The 16680-nt window shown below is 54.4% G+C and overlaps 1 long non-coding RNA gene across 1 annotated transcript in view; it reads left to right on the top strand.

Annotated features, from left to right (window-relative positions):
• Positions 1-14384, top strand: part of LOC144727751 (uncharacterized) — a 34971-nt gene extending 20587 nt beyond the window's left edge. Inside the window, exon 2 of the long non-coding RNA XR_013587440.1 lies at positions 13761-14384. This is a non-coding gene — a long non-coding RNA (uncharacterized LOC144727751). The remainder of the gene's footprint in view (positions 1-13760) is intronic.
• Positions 14385-16680: the final 2296 nt, after the last annotated feature.

Here is a 16680-nt window from a genome sequence, read left to right as displayed (position 1 = left end):
ATCAGCATTAGCGTGTAAAGTTAACATTGTACTACTTAAAATGCAGGGTGCTTCAAAAACATGTGAACACTTCGGAGAATTTACAACACAAGAAATGTGCCTCCGGGCTCTGGGGACCACCCGGAGAAGATTCCAGGCGCGCGTTGACGATGATGGCGAACCAGTGGGGACTATTTGACTTTTTGAAGCTGTTAACATTACGTTTGTTACCAAGTTACAGTGTTTTATCCGTTATTTTACCATTAAAAACGAAAGTCCCATAGCAGTGTTCACATTGTTTTGAAGCGCCCTGTAGTAATCACGATCCCGGCAAAGCTGCGTTAGATTCTGGACCACGGCTAACATCAGTGGCGAGTGAGATCTGCACCGTGCCTGCACCGCCACCCATTTCACCAAGCCGCAGCGACCAGTGTGGTGAAGTATGGTCAAACAACCGGCGAATACCGACACGTGCACTCGGCTGTCTTCTCTCCGGTCGTGAATTCTCCATTGGGTTGTAAATTACGATCGTTATATCACCACCACCACACTCATTGCATTACTGTTACTGCCTAACACGGGCCACATGCCCCCCTGAAGTCAACTAGGGGTTGTGGGACCACAGCGGACCGCGTTGGTCCGATTGCTCACGATTAGGAAGCCCGCCGAAGCCAGCCATGCACTTTTTAAATCGAAACTTTAGCAGGGCGTGTTTGTGTTGTGTTTAGTTTGTTGTCCTTCCACCCCGCGCCTCGAAGCCAAGTGACCTGAGTTCGATTCCCGCCCACGGTCAACACCAGTGACGATGTTCTTGAACCGGTCCTTGTGTGTTAGTTTGATGTCCTTCTCCCGCACGGTTGGCTACATACGGTGCGATAGAAGTTCAGCATACATACAACATACATACAACATACATACAACATACATACAACATACATGGTCTGACTCAGCAGCTGAGCCAGCTTCTGGATGGATCAGAAACTCAAACCCCCGTGGCTCTGACCATGCCTCAGGAACCGACTCAACAGTTGGTTCAGTTCCTGCCCCGAACCGTTTCTCAACTCTTCTGCTCAAAAACATTGCTCAGGGCCTGGCTCATTTCAACTCCTTGGAGCCCGGCTCAGGAACGGTTTCTGTTAACCCCTCTGGCTCGGTTCCTGGCTCGGTTCCTGGCTCGGCTCCTGGCTCGGTTCCTGGCTCGGTTCCTGGCTCTGTTCCTGGCTTTGTTCCTGGCTTTGTTCCTGGCTCGGTTCCTGGCTCGGTTCCTGGCTCTGTTCCTGGCTCTGTTCCTGGCTCAGTTCCTGGCTTTGTTCCTGGCTCGGTTCCTGGCTCTGTTCCTGGCTCTGTTCCTGGCTCTGTTCCTGGCTCGGTTCCTGGCTCTGTTCCTGGCTCGGTTCCTGGCTCGGTTCCTGGCTCTGTTCCTGGCTCGGTTCCTGGCTCGGTTCCTGGCTCGGCTCCTGGCTCGGTTCCTGGCTCGGTTCCTTGCTCTGTTCCTGGCTCTGTTCCTGGCTTTGTTCCTGGCTCGGTTCCTGGCTCGGTTCCTGGCTCTGTTCCTGGCTCGGTTCCTGGCTCAGTTCCTGGCTCTGTTCCTGGCTCGGTTCCTGGCTCTGTTCCTGGCTCTGTTCCTGGCTCTGTTCCTGGCTCGGTTCCTGGCTCTGTTCCTGGCTCGGTTCCTGGCTCGGTTCCTGGCTCGGTTCCTGGCTCTGTTCCTGGCTCTGTTCCTGGCTCGGTTTCTGGCTCTGTTCCTGGCTCGGTTCCTGGCTCTGTTCCTGGCTCGGTTCCTGGCTCTGTTCCTGGCTCGGTTCCTGGCTCGGTTCCTGGCTCGGTTCCTGGCTCGGTTCCTGGCTCTGTTCCTGGCTCGGTTCCTGGCTCTGTTCCTGGCTCGGTTCCTGGCTCGGTTCCTGGCTCACTTCCTGGCTCTGTTCCTGGCTCAAGCCGTGCCGCTCTAGGAGGCGCGAGGAGCCGGCGCGGGGCGGCACAATCACGTGATTCTTAAAGGCCCCCCTGCCGGCCGCCTTCGCCTGCTGCTGCTGCCTCTGCTGTTGCCGCCGTTGCCGCAAACGCAGCGCGCCCAGCCGCCACGGGGCAATGTTCAACGCGGCGACTTTAATAGGCGGCTCGTGGAGGCCGTGGCGGTGGTGTTTTCTAACAGAGTCGGATATTTCAACCCACTCACTCACCCACCCCCCATCTCCACCCTTTCACAACCACCACCACCACCACCACCACCAAACTGCCCACCGCACCCAGCCCCCCACGGCCTCGTACCTCCCTCCCTCCTGTTCCCCCCCGACCCCCTACCCACCCGCACCCCCAAAAGCCACAACTTCCACCCACCCACCCTTCTACCCACAAACTAACACACACGTCCCACCTCAACCCCACCCTCCTGTGTTCAGTTTTAGACTTCTCTCACTCTCTCGTTTTACGCAATTTCCCTCGTGTGAGGTCACGGCGCGGCACGCGGTTTCTCCTCGAGTCATTATACATCGGCGGCTCGGCGGCATTAGCGGTCTCACAGCCGCGCGCCTCTAACGCGCTCGGACAAGCGTGCGCTGTGTGCCCGTGTGCGCGGTGCGGGACAGGGGGGGAGCGGGGGGATGGGCGCGAGAGGGAGGGAGGGGGAGGAGAGGGAACGAGGTGATGGCGGGGGAGTTGGGGGGGGGGGGTGCGGGGAGAGGGGGCGAGCCCGGAGTCGCGCGCGCGCGCTCCCGTGCCAGGCCGCGTCCCGCGTCTGAATGGGCTCTCTTTGTTCGGGTGCTGAGCGGCCGCGCCCGGCGAGGTGCCCCTATAAAGCGCGGCGCCGCGTTACCGCATTCATCGCGACCTCCTCGTCCCCGTCGGTCGCACGCGGCCACTCGCGGACTGCCCGTGGGTGAGGTGGGGGGGGTGGGGGGGAGTGGGTGGCACGAGCGGCATCCCAGAACGCGCGCCCCGCGCCCCGCGCCGCGCACGCGGAGCGCGGCAGCGCGTGGAGGCACCGGGGGGGGGGGGCAGCGGCGTGTCGGTGCAGCGGCCACTTGCGGTGGTAGAGATGTTCTTCTTTTGGGCTGAGACCGCAACAAGTCGCCGCGGGGTGTCTGCACCCCCGGCGACCACTCCCAGCCAGCACCCCCCCCCCACCACCCACCCGGCTACCACTCGGCTACCCCCCACGGCTCTCGCCAGGTGAGTGAGCGGATGAGCGCGTGAGTGGGTGAGTTACTAGACGAGTCGGTTAATGGGTGAGTGTGTGAGTGGGTGAGTGATTGAGTGGGTGAGTGTGTGAGTGAGTGAGTACGTGAGCGGGTGGACGGGTGAGTAAGTGAGTGATTGAGTGGGGTGAGTGAGTGGGCCAGTGAATTAGTGTACATGCGGGTGAGTGAGTTACTAGACGAGTCGGTTAATGGGTGAGTGATTGAGTGGGTGAGTGTGTGAGTGAGCCAGTGAGTGGTGAGTGAGCACGTGAGCGGGTGGACGGGTGAGTGAGTGATTGAGTGGGGTGAGTAAGTGGGCCAGTGAATTAATGAGCGTGCGAGTGAGTGAGCGGGTGAGTTTGAGTGATGATGATGAATTCACGATGTGGCGATGGAGTTGGTGATGCGTTTCTTTGACTAGGTTGTGTAACGATGCGTGCCAGTGGATGATGAATTCGCGTGATGATGACGACGACGACGACGATGATGATGGTGCCACGTTACACGCACAGGCACAGGCGCGGGCATTGTATACTGTAGGCGCGAGAGTGTTTCGCTCGTATTGACTGTCGCGCCTGAGTGGGCGAGGTAGGTCGGTGAATGGCATCAATCCTAACGATGTTAGAGTTCTCAGTCGACACGTTAAGTTCTATTCCAGAAATATCTGCGCGTTAGAAATGTTTTTTTTTATTCATATTATTATTATTATGCTAGAAAGACGACATTTCGCAAACGTATCATCTGTCTACGCCGAAAATAATTAAAACAAGTCCAGTGCCAAATACTGGGCACATTGGCAACCGAATGTTGTTGTATCTCGACGCGTCCACGTTTGTCTGGAACACTTTCCAGAGGTTGCGAAATCCAAATGAGGCCGTGACGTAATTTTTGAAATCTTATTGATCACATTTTCCGATATTTAGGCCTTCCAAAAAAAAGTGCGTAAGGTGATATATATATTTTTATTATTTTTTTTAAGTGGAAAAGTTTCATTTCTTGAACCAAGGCCGAGGAACGTTTTTTTCTTTTAGAAAGGGTACTCAAAGCAAAGCACTTTTAAAAAAAAATCTGAAAACTCCCAAAATCCTTCCCAAATTCTGCCCCCCCCCCTCCACCCGCAAGAAAAATATACTGAGGACGTAAAATGTTTGTAACGTTTTTTATGTGTTCGTTGTTGTGATCCACTTTGCTTTGTACCCGGATATCGTTTTTGAAGGGCGCTGAATCTTAATGGTAACAAAAAAAATCACACTTTTCGACCGCTCAATTTGTTCGGATACTTATCGCAAGGAGTGTGACGCTAAAGCCGATCAAAATGCCGGCAAAAAAAGACCTGCTACCCGTCACTATTATATGCGTATGCAGTATATACGCCATGCCTACAGTATGCACACAGTATGCACACGACATGCAGGCAAACGAAGTCCGCCCCGTGACGTTCACTCAACGTTGGGCCGCAGAGCGAAGCGCTTTAGTCTGAGCTCCTTGAACGCAGGAGGCAGGAGACAGCGGCACGAACTCTGTCTCTGTCTGCTGAAGCCGCCTCGTCGTCGTGGCGAGCAGCAGCAGCAGCAGCAAACTCGACATTGGCATGGAGCTTCTTCCTGAACCACATCGCTGCTGCTCCTCCTGCCATCGTCGCAATCGTCGTCATCGTCGTTATCATCGTTATCATCGTCATCGTCGTTATCGTTATCATCGTCGTTATCGTCGTCATCATCGTTATCATCGTGCGCAAGAATGGAATGGAATCGGAAGGGCACGGACTTTTGGCGAGGACTAAATGAGACGTGGAGCTGATCACGTGACAGGATCGTGAGAATCGGCAGCGAGTTCGGGAGGCCCTTCAGTCCAGCAGTGGATTGACCACGACGAAATTATTGATTGCATATTCATTTAAATATTTCCCGTGAGATATAAGTTGCGGTAAACAGGCAAAATCATAGGGTATTGATGATGATGATGATGATCATTTTAGTTGCAAGCTGCTTGAATCTGTCACCAGTGGGAGTGAAAGGAATATATTTCCTGAAAGAGGCCAACCAAATGAAACGTCGAGACCTTTCTTTCGTCCCGGTGACAGTAGAGAACGCACCCTTATTACTTATAATTAACCCGTTATCCAATAACCCGGCGAAGTTAAACGTTCCACTCTGCCTCTGCACACAAATATAAAAAAACAAAAGCAAAGATCCCCCGTAGAATCTTTCACGCGCTATCGGGGCAAGTGCTGTTTGCGTGCACCTATGAAAGCCGAGGCCCGGCCGCCTTTGTCTCCCCAGTGCTATGTTTTACACACCGTGTCAAGTATTCATTTAAGGTTGAGGTGAGACGTAGCGAAGAGGTCCACCACCGGTTCAGATATTCGTCACCGATATTATTTTCGTATAATATCGAACTCGATATTATATATATGGGAATCGAACTCGGGTGGGCGGGTTCGTGCGCAGTGCGTTAACCATTACACGACCGCTCCCCGCTAATGCATTTATATAGACACATACATTATACACACACAGGGAATGTAATAATGCCAACAGGCTTTAATCCACTCGAATACAGGTTTAGAAGAAACACACCACACGCGCCTCATGATTGGTAAACGCGAATAGCCCGGGCCGCTCTTGTGAATGAGTCTCGGTCCTGTCCTCTCCAATTCTCACCTGGGCACGCAAAAGAAGACACCTGGACAATTGTAAGTCTTTGTGACGTCATAGTGTATTAAGCACGTGACGTCACCACGTGTCCACGGCGCTGGAAGCAAACTCCCCCACCGTGGATTTGGAGCCGGAGTGGAGTTCATTTTTTACTGTCTGTACGTTGAACTTCTTTCGCACCGTACGTATCCGACCGTGCTTAATCGGAGGTGCAGGGGAAGGACAGCATGTGGGTGGGTGGGTAGGTAGAGGGAGCGGTGGCGGAGTGGTTAGCGCACTGCGATCCGAGTTCGATACCCGGCCACGGCTGACATCAGTGGCGAGTGACATTGAGCTGGAAACGGTCGTGAGCAGATCCCAACCCACGTCGAGTGTGGACAAACACTTCCAGCACTTGCTCAGCCAGCCCTGACGCTGCTGACGAGCAGTGTCAGGCTGGGGGAGGCAGCGGCGGTGGGCGAGTTGAGAGGGGCCGGGGGTGGGGGCTAACGGCTGTTTGCTGCCGCACTGCGCATGCGCGTCTAAGGAGCGGGTGGTGAGAGGGGGGGTGAGAGGTGGGGAGGGAGGGGGGGGAGGGAGGGAGAGGGCAGGCTAGATCGGCAACTGAACGGCACGGGGGGAGAGTTCTTCTGTCATCGCTTGCGAGCAGTGAGGATCGTTCCTACGATTTCGAAAAATGCCGAAATTGCCGCTTGGCACAACTGAGACTTTGCCGGGCCACGCCGCGTGTGAAACACGCCAGCAGTTCCACTCGCCGCTGGACCACACTTGTGATGTGGCGAGGGGGGTTTGCGTATGCAGGTATTTATGTGTGAACCTTTTAATGCGTGCCGTTATGTGATCATTTATTAAGTCGTGTTACGTTACGGGTTGCACATCATTTGGCAAACTTTCAGCTCTGAGAAATTGTATTATAAAAATAAATATATAGTTTAGCTGCCACACGGAGATGAGTTCCTCCGTTAAAGGGGCGAGCCGAAAGTGCAAGCGCCCCCTCGTGTCTAGATAAAAAGGTCACGTGGTGCGATCCCAGAAGCAGTTTTGTGCTGACTCCTTCCGCGGGCCGTTCTCTACTGCGAGACGCGCAGACATTGAGTAAGTGCCACTGCGAGTGGGATTCACTACGAGTGAGGCCGGCAGCGAGCGAATCTCGAAAGTGAGTGAGACTCATTGTGAGACGAAAACTTATACTTTTTACATTTTACCAGGTCAGGCCCACTGAGCACTGTAGCCTTTTTTTAGAAGCGACCTGGCCACAAATGATAGCTCAACGAAGCGGCTTATCGCGTGGAAATGTATTTCAGCCAAATTCTCTAAACTCATGACGATTCTAAATGTGGAGGGGGGGTGGGGGGGGAAACCGGAGGACCCGGAGAAAAATCCACGTTACCACTAGGAGAGAGAGAACACGCCAACCCCAAATATACAAGCGTCAGGGTCGGGCTCGAACCAACGACATTCTGCGTACCAGGCGAGGTAGTGAACATTCTCGCCACCGCGAGACTCACTGTGCGAGGAACTCCAACCGAGTCTCAGGCAGCGAGTCACACGTTGGCAGACGCACCCCCACTGCTGTCTGGCTACGAGGTGCGGGAGATGCGTTGGGGCGGGGTGCTGCTGGGGCCGGCTGGGTTGGCTGTGCTCCTGGCACCTGACAGCTGTCCGCGTGGCTGTCTGTCGGCCCCGTTCTAACACAGCTGCCCGCGCCTTGTGTCTACATGGCACGGGCGGGATACGTTGCTGCAGGAGACGCTGCGCATGTCCGTCTGTCTGTACTCGTCCGTCTGTCCTAGGGCGCTGCACGTGTTGCACGATGCTGACTTGAAGCAGTCGCTATGAGACTCACCACGCAGCTCACCACCACCCACCACTAAACTCACCACGCAGCTCACCACCACCCACCACTAAACTCACCACGCAGCTCACCACCACCCACCACTAAACTCACAACGCAGCTCACCACCACCCACCACTAAACTCACCACGCAGCTCACCACGCAGCTCACCACCACCCACCACTAAACTCACCACGCAGCTCACCACCACCCACCACTACACTCACCACGCAGCTCACCACCACCCACCACTAAACTCACCACGCAGCTCACCACCACCCACCACTAAACTCACCACGCAGCTCACCACCACCCACCACTACACTCACCACGCAGCTCACCACCACCACTAAACTCACCACGCAGCTCACCACCACCCACCACTAAACTCACCACGCAGCTCACCACCACCCACCACTAAACTCACCACGCAGCTCACCACCACCCACCACTACACTCACCACGCAGCTCACCACCACCACTAAACTCACCACGCAGCTCACCAGCACCCACCACTAAACTCACCACGCAGCTCACCAGCACCCACCACTAAACTCACCACGCAACTCACCACCACCCACCACTAGACTCACCACGCAACTCACCACCACCCACCACTAGACTCACCACGCAACTCATCACCACCCACCACTAAACTCACCACGCAACTCACCACCACCCACCACTACACTCACCACTCAGCTCACCACCACCCACCACCAAACTCACCACTCAGCTCACCAGCACCCACCACTAAACTCACCACGCAGCTCACCAGCACCCACCACTAGACTCACCACGCAACTCACCACCACCCACCACTAGACTCACCACGCAGCTCACCAGCACCCACCACTAGACTCACCACGAACTCACCACCACCCACCACTAAACTCACCACGCAGCTCACCAGCACCCACCACTAGACTCACCACGAACTCACCACCACCCACCACTAAACTCACCACGAACTCACCACCACCCATCACTAAACTCACCACGAGCTCACCACCACCTACCACTAAACTCACCACGCAGCTCACCACCACCCACCACTAAACTCACCACGAACTCACCACCACCCACCACCAAACTCACCACTCAGCTCACCACCACCCACCACTAAACTCACCACTCAGCTCACCACCACCCACCACTAAACTCACCACGAACTCACCACCACCCATCACTAAACTCACCACGCAGCTCACCACCACCCACCACTAAACTCACCACGCAGCTCACCACCACCCACCACTACACTCACCACGCAGCTCACCAGCACCCACCACTACACTCACCACGCAACTCACCACCACCCACCACTAAACTCACCACGAACTCACCACCACCCACCACCAAACTCACCACTCAGCTCACCACCACCCACCACTAAACTCACCACGCAGCTCACCACCACCCACCACTAAACTCACCACGAACTCACCACCACCCACCACCAAACTCACCACTCAGCTCACCACCACCCACCACTAAACTCACCACTCAGCTCACCACCACCCACCACTAAACTCACCACGAACTCACCACCACCCATCACTAAACTCACCACGCAGCTCACCACCACCCACCACTAAACTCACCACGCAGCTCACCACCACCCACCACTACACTCACCACGCAGCTCACCAGCACCCACCACTAAACTCACCACGCAGCTCACCACCACCCACCACTAAACTCACCACGCAGCTCACCAGCACCCACCACTAAACTCACCACGAGCTCACCAGCACCCACCACTAAACTCACCACGCAACTCACCAGCACCCACCACTAAACTCACCACGCAGCTCACCAGCACCCACCACTAAACTCACCACGCAGCTCACCAGCACCCACCACTAAACTCACCACGCAGCTCACCACCACCCAACACTAAACTCATCACGCAACTGACCACCACCCACCACTAAACTCACCACAAGCTCACCACCACCCACCACTAAACTCACCACGCAACTGACCACCACCCACCACTAAACTCACCACGCAGCTCACCACCACCCACCACTAAACTCACCACGCAGCTCATTGGCAAGCAGTGGTTTGTTGGTAACGAGACACTTGGTTCTAATGCCATTGAACAGAATAGTAACGCGGTGCTGTGCCCGCATGTGGGTGCAAGTTCGCGTGACTGGAGGAGTGGAGGCTCACTTATCGCTGCGGCTTGGCAGCTTGTGATTGGTGCTTGTTGGGCGGCGAGGTGTCTTGGATTGGGGTGGGGAGCGGTGGCGCAGCGGTTAGCGCCCTGCTGCGCTACGAACCCCGGCCACTGGAGTTCGATCGCCGTTCACGGCCAACACCGGTGAAGATTATCTGAAGTGGTCCTCCCCTAGGTCGACTCAGCCGTAAATGAGTACCTGGCGTGGTGTGTAGTAAAACATTCAGCACTGGAGATACAAGGGTGGACGTGGGCTCGCTTAAAATAGCGATCTCCTCACGATAAAATAAATTAAAATAAATTTAACGCAAAACCATTCTTCCGGACAAGCCTCTTGGACGTGAATTTTTATCAGCTGCGTTTGTTCTAAGCAAGCAAACTCAGGACCGGTTTCCATAATCAATGTCCCGTCAGCGGAGTCAGGCTCACTTGAACCAATCCTGGTGAACTGTTCATGGACAAAGACCCTCTTTGTAAGAAATCGCTCCTAGTTCGACGCAAATTTATATAATTTCTAACTCCAATTAATCAAAACTATAATACATCGCGTTCAGTGAAGCCGTCAAAGGTCCCTCTTTGGCCGGGACATTCCGGGTAGATACAGAAACTATCCCCGTGTCTCCGCCGAAACTTTCGTCAAACTCTGTCCTGAATCCAGTTTCCAAGGTTCTGGCCTCGTGGTGTGAGCAGTGGGTGGGGCTACCTTAGTGGGCGGGGCTAACTGAGCAATGGGCGGGTCAAACCTGAATAGTGAGATGGGCTACCTGGGCAGTGGGCGGGTCAAACCTGAATAGTGAGATGGGCTACCTGGGCAGTGGGCGGGGTTACGTGAATAGTGGGAGGGGTTACATGGGCAGTGGGAAGGACTACCTGAGGTGTCCTGGCAGGCTCAGACTCGAGAGTAGTTCTACATTGTTTGGGGTCTCGTGTCAAAGGTGATTTTTTTCCCCCCGCTCAAATGAGCATTGAGAGAGCGCGCATCTCTTGTTTACAGCCCTGAGCCAGCGGTGGAAATTCCGCATTCCTATGGCGAGTTCGAGTCTGTCCATCGGACAACCACTTTTTGAACTCTCCATAAAGTGGCACACGACGCCTCATTCGTTGAGGGGCCGAGTCAAGGCCCAGTCGTGTGTGCATGTGTGTACTTTGAACTTCTTTCGCACCTTACGTAGTTAACCGCTTTAATCGTAGATAGGCCAGAGTAGTAGAGCCACTGCAGAAGGGCTACTGAGCAAAAACGTCGCCAATTTTCTATATAAGTATGTTTATATAAATGTGTGTTTATAAATATGTGTATGTTTTAAGGCCACATTGCGTTTGTTCTTATTTGTGTTTTGTGCACCACTGCCACCAATTATCCCTAATACAGGTTTTTTGGGGTTAGATCGCGTAAATATATAAATGTGTCGTTAAACCCGCCACCACCCGACACAGCCAACTAGTAAGGGTTGCCACGTAAACAGAACGTGGCCAATTCGTCACTAGTACAGCAACACCGGTATGTTGGAGAGCCAAGCCACAACATTCACAATCTGAGTACGACGTTTCGCCAGTAATTACAACCAGCTTCATCAGGCGACAGCCACAGTTGTGGAGACGTCCACCTGTTTCGTTCCATAAATAGAGGCGAAGATGTGATGACGTCACTCGTGTGCTATTCTTGGGTGTAACGACACATTTATATAGTTACGCGATCTCACCCCAAAACACCTGTGTTATGGATGATATTGGTCGTGAAAGCCCTTTTACGTGTTAAACTGCCACCAATGAATGTGTCTGATCGAGTGACCCGATCAATGGGGGCCCTCCCGTGCGCGAGTGACGCCAAGGCTAAGAGAAAGAGAGAGAGAAAGAGAAAATAATAAAATAAAAAAAATAAAAGAACCAAGAAGATGAATCCCTGCAGTCACGAAAGCTTTAAATCGAAAGCTAAGAGAGAGAGTTGAGATGTGTTGACTGTGCGTGGCAGGCCGCGGGAGTGTCATCCCGGGACCAGTTGTGCCGAAGCACAGACATCGAGTACACGATCAGCACGGTTGGCTACGTACGGTGCGAAAGAGGTTCAAAGTAAATTTCGATTTAAAGCTTTCGTGACTGCAGGGATTCATCTTCTTGGTTCTTTCGGTAAAGTCACGTAGAAGGGAAATATTAAAATAATAAAAATTAAACACCGACGGTGAAGCCAGTGAGAATTATTGTATTCTCTTTTATTTTTATTATTTTATTATTTCCCTTCTACGTGACTTTACCGAAAGAACCAAGAAGAGGTTCAAAGTACACGGGGAAGCACGTCAGGGATGAAGATTGACAGGCGATGAACCTTAGCCCGATGCTGCAGATTCATAGATCGAGTAATGTTCATGATGATGTTGGCGATGATTGATGGCTTTGGTGACGGATTGATGGTGATGATCATGAAGATGTTGATTATAATATGGATGATATTTCTAATTATGATAAATTGATGATGGCAATGGCGATGGTTGTATTATTTTATAGTTTGTAATTATGCATATATAATAAGTGAGTGAGTGGGTGACTGAGTGAGTGGGTGAGTGAGTGGGTGGGTTGTTGGGCGAGTGAGTGGGTGGGTGGGTGAGTGAGTGACTTGCGTGGGGGAAGGGGGTTCCCCCTCTCTTAACACACCAGTGTGCTGTTACTTGTGTAGTTCATGTGTGTTTTAGTGAGTGGGCCAGTGCATGAGTGGGTGTGGTGAGTGGATGAGTGAGTTGGTGGGTTCGACATTGAGTGTGTGGATGGTGGAGTAGGCTGATGGGAGAGTGGGTGGATGTGTGAGTAGGTGGATTGGTGAGTGAGTGGGAAAGTGAGTTAGTGAATCTCCCACCCCCCCCCCCGCCCCACCAGGCCCGACTTCGCAGTTACGCGATTCATATTTTAGGGACATTCTTCACACTTACGCTCTGCGTTTCACAGTTGCGCACTCCCAAGAAAAACAAACAAGAAAAATTGTCAACTTAAACATTTTAAAATAAATAATAATCTAAAATTGTCAAAAGTAAAACATATATTTCGCAGATTAACCAACTAAAATCTCAATATGATATATGTACGTATGTTGAACATATTTCGCACTGTACGTAGCCAACCATATTACTCGGAGGTGCGTCATGGCAGTAATAATCTTTTTAATCGTAATTATTTTTTGTTATTAAACTCCTTATTGAGTATTGCTTCGTAATGTTAATATTTGTATCATTAAATGTATTCGTATTTTGTAAATCCATGGCTAAAATAACGAAATCATACTTCTTTTTTATTCGATAACGCATCCCCCCTTACAACATGAATCTCTATGAGAAAATAGGCTTCACACAGCGCGCTGCTTTCTTCAGGAACGCATGTCGCAGGTTATGCGAGGGGCGGCCTGTTTTATGTATCCAACTGAACACATTCGTCAATAGGACTGTGGCCTTAAAATTAGATATCACCTCTAGCCACCGTTGTACCCATGGCACGGCAAAGGGGAGTCGGCTTCAGGGATGTGCCACGTGGGGAAAAGACAGAAAGAAGGAAATGGGAAATAAAAGGCAAAGGATGGAGCAGAGACGGAGAAACGGGGGCACAGGTCAGGAGAGAGATGAGGAGAGGGAGGAGGAAGAGGCTGCATCGGGGCCTCGACGCTGCTGCTGATGTTGCTGCTGCTGATGCTGATGCGCAGAGGAGCAGCGTCTGTTCTCGCAGTGGGCGGGGAGAGGGGAAGGGGAGGGGCTCAGAGTGGGGGTGGCCACACAGAAGTCACGTGGTTTACGGGAGGAGGCGTGAGCTGATTTAGAGAGATATAATGGGCAACGTTTCGGGCAATGACACTTCTTCATAGCGCATGAAATGATACATTGTTACTATATACGATCATGATGACCACGATTTATTAAATAATGATGATGACCGTGATCTCATTGTCTTGCAGGTTGCCCGGGCCCTACATCGCCATGCCCCCCCGTGCATGCCCCGCGTGCCCCGCCAGTGGTTTTACCCTATGGTAGGTGAGCCTGCCACGCACTACCACAGGGTAGAACCACGGACGGGTCGCGTGGAGGAGCCACGCGCAGCCGGGACATCCCACGCCCAGGACTCTGAGGACCTTCTCGCTCAATATTTCTGGGGACCCACACCAATCCCACTGTCACCCACGCCTCCCAGCTCGCCCCCCCCCCCCGCCCCCCACCCCCTGCCTCCCCCACACCCCGCCCTCCTGCCCATAACTCTGCATTCTCATTCACACGTCTTTCTCAGAACTCACACGAACTAAGAATGTGGCACATCGCGCTCATGTTTGAGTTTGTCGAGAGGCGAGGAGCTTCAACCAATTTCGCGCGGGGGCTATGATTACACGCGCGGCGTAGGGGGTGGGGGGGGAGCCTGGCGGGGGGGGGGGCAGTGACGAACTCTCTCGCTTGGCCTCACCGCGGGTGAGGAAGGCGCGTTCGCTGTGCGCCTGTGATTTCGTTGTGGTTCTTTGTGGTTGCTGTTGGTTTGTTCCCAAAAAAATAAAATTGAAAACAAGAAGAGGGAAGAGCGTGAAAACGCCCGTTCACATTGTGTGACCAGCGTGGTGACATGGGGTCTTTAATCCCTTCTGGAGGGGGCTATCTCGTACCCAGAGTGCTCTCTGTCGAAGGCAGTTCCGCTAGCGGTGGCGCGCCAAGACATCTCAAGGGCTGCGCCTTTATCTCTCACCTCTATGTGGCCAAGTCGTCGTCCAGGATGGCGATCTCAGAAGTTGAGCAGAGTTCAATCTGCATATGGCTTGGTGGATGGGCGACCAACTGGTGCGTGGCAAGGGTTGGTCTCGGGCTGCTGCTGGTTGAGGTTGTGGACGGCACAGCAGAGGGCAGTGCAACCAAGCCGATGCCTGCACGTCGGCACTCCCCCCGCCCCCGCCCCCACCCCCACCCACGCCTTCACGAGCCCGTGCTGATCAAGAGTGGCGCTCCGGAACGTTGGTCAAATAGCCCCCCCCCCACGACCCCGCACGGACTCGGAGAGGTCCTCATCCAGCAGTGGAGCTCACGCTGGGTGCTGCACGCGCAGCGCACGTGCACACGCACCAGGCACGTGCAGCACACGAGTGCTTGGGGAGCAGAGCGACGGTGAGTGCAGGGGTGGGTGATTAGCCCGGGCGGTGGCGGTGGTGGTGGTGGTGCAGCGGTGACGGTGGTGGTGGTGGTGGCGGTGGTGGTGGCGGTGGTGGTGGCGGTGACGGTGACGGTGGTGGTGGTGGCGGTGGCGGTGGTGGCGGCGGTGGCGGTGGTGGTGGTGGTGGCGGTGGCGGTGGTGGTGGCGGTGGTGGTGGCGGTGACGGTGGTGGTGGTGGCGGTGGTGGCGGCGGTGGCGGTGGTGGTGGTGGTGGTGGCAGCGGTGACGGTGGCGGTGGTGGTGGCGGTGGCGGTGGTGGTGGTAGTGGCGGTGGTGGCGGTGGCGGCGGTGACGGTGGTGGTGGCGGCGGTGGTGGTGGTGGTGGCAGTGGTAGTGGTGGTGGCGGTGGTGGCGGTGGCGGTGGTGGTGGCGGTGGTGGTGGCGGTGACGGTGGTGGTGGTGGCGGTGGCGGTGGTGGCGGCGGTGGCGGTGGTGGTGGTGGTGGTGGCAGCGGTGACGGTGGCGGTGGTGGTGGCGGTGGCGGTGGTGGTGGTAGTGGCGGTGGTGGCGGTGGCGGCGGTGACGGTGGTGGTGGCGGCGGTGGTGGTGATGGTGGTGGTGGTGGTGGTGGCGGCGGTGGTGGTGGTGGTGGCAGTGGTAGTGGTGGTGGTGGCGGTGGCGGTGGTGGTTGCAGTGGTGGTGGTGATGGTGGTGGTGGCCGTGGTGGTGGCGGCGGCGGTGGTAGTGGTGGCGGTGGTGGTGGCAGTAGTAGCAGTGTTCGTGGTGGTGGCTTTGCTGCCACTGCTACACGTGGGCCAGCGCTGTGGAGGCAGCAAGCGAGGGTTGGTGGATCACGCACACACATGATGCGAGTCTCCCTGCTTCCCATGGGCGTCGAGAGGAGAAGCCGGACCTGTGGCTCACCGGGGAGAAGATGGCACAGCGACTTGTGTGCTAATATGAACTGTTCCATCTTGTGGACATCTGTGAAAAATAGCTTTATAGCTCCTCGGATTCCTCCAGTATGAATACAATTTCTGATCTGAGTGTTGCCATCCCCCCACACCTCGCACGCGCGGGTTTTCTCGTCTTCATACGTAGAGGACAGCAGATCTTGGGCAATTGCTGGTAGCTCCAGGCCACCGCGTTGTGTGCGCCGCTGCCTCGTCGCGCTCGCCCGTGATTCCTCCTCGCGCGTGTGAGTCGCCTCTCTCTGAGTCCACGGGAGCGAGCGGGTACCCGTGCGGCTGCGGTGGTGCAGTGTTACGAGTTGCCATGATGTATGATTAACAATGTTATTGTTGCTGTTGTTGTTGTTGTTGCAAGTCGTGCGAATCTCCGTCGAATCGTTTTGACGTTTTCCAGCGTCCCCTTTCCCTCGCGCGTGCGTTGTCATTTTGAATTCGACTGGACACCTGCGACAAAGAGCTTCAAAGCTCATCGGATTCTTCCTCCAGTACGAATCAATATTCTGATTCTAAATTGCGCGGCGGTCACTGGCACCGTGCGTGCTCTCGGGGCCCGCTGTCACCAGACGAAGAATCCATTCGGCAATCTCAACGTGCAGTGCACCGGTCACCCCCTGTGTGGTAGATATACAGAGACACAGAGGCACAGACACACAGAGACACTGAGAGACAGAGACACAGGGACACAGAGACACAGAGAGACAGAGACACAGGGAGAAAGAGAGACACAGAGACACAGATAGACAGATACACAGGGACACAGAGAAACAGGGAACAGAGAGA

This window comes from Lampetra planeri, chromosome 26 (assembly GCF_965212315.1).
Source record: "Lampetra planeri chromosome 26, kcLamPlan1.2.h2, whole genome shotgun sequence".
Taxonomy (NCBI): Eukaryota; Metazoa; Chordata; class Hyperoartia; order Petromyzontiformes; family Petromyzontidae; genus Lampetra; species Lampetra planeri.
This window is presented reverse-complemented; position numbering and strand designations above follow the sequence as displayed.